Source organism: Phaethon lepturus, unplaced genomic scaffold (assembly GCF_000687285.1).
Source record: "Phaethon lepturus isolate BGI_N335 unplaced genomic scaffold, ASM68728v1 scaffold12926, whole genome shotgun sequence".
NCBI classification, from domain to species: domain Eukaryota; kingdom Metazoa; phylum Chordata; class Aves; order Phaethontiformes; family Phaethontidae; genus Phaethon; species Phaethon lepturus.
In genome coordinates this window covers 8,699-9,022 of record NW_010545618.1, presented here as the reverse complement: position 1 = coordinate 9,022, position 324 = coordinate 8,699, and positions in this window count along the sequence as shown.

Sequence of the window (324 nt, the reverse complement as noted above, 5' to 3'; positions counted from 1 at the left end):
GGATTGGGAGGGCACTGAGGATCTGTGGTAATCTACTACTAATGGTAACTATTGATGGGAAACATACTTAGTCACTTGTGCACGATTTAGTGATAAGAATGCCAGCATGAAGCTTCCTCCTAGAGTTCTTAAACAAAGGCGGCTGTTTTCTCGTCTTCACCTTTCCTTTCTGAAGGAAACCAGTCCTCCTGCTTCCTTCTACACCTGCCTGCCCCAGACCAACTCACGCATGCCTATGCCTGCGCACAGGCACTGCGGCATAAAGTAGGTGATGATATGTGGCAGCTGGCTTCCACTGAAAATGGCTTCACAGGCCCACTCAGG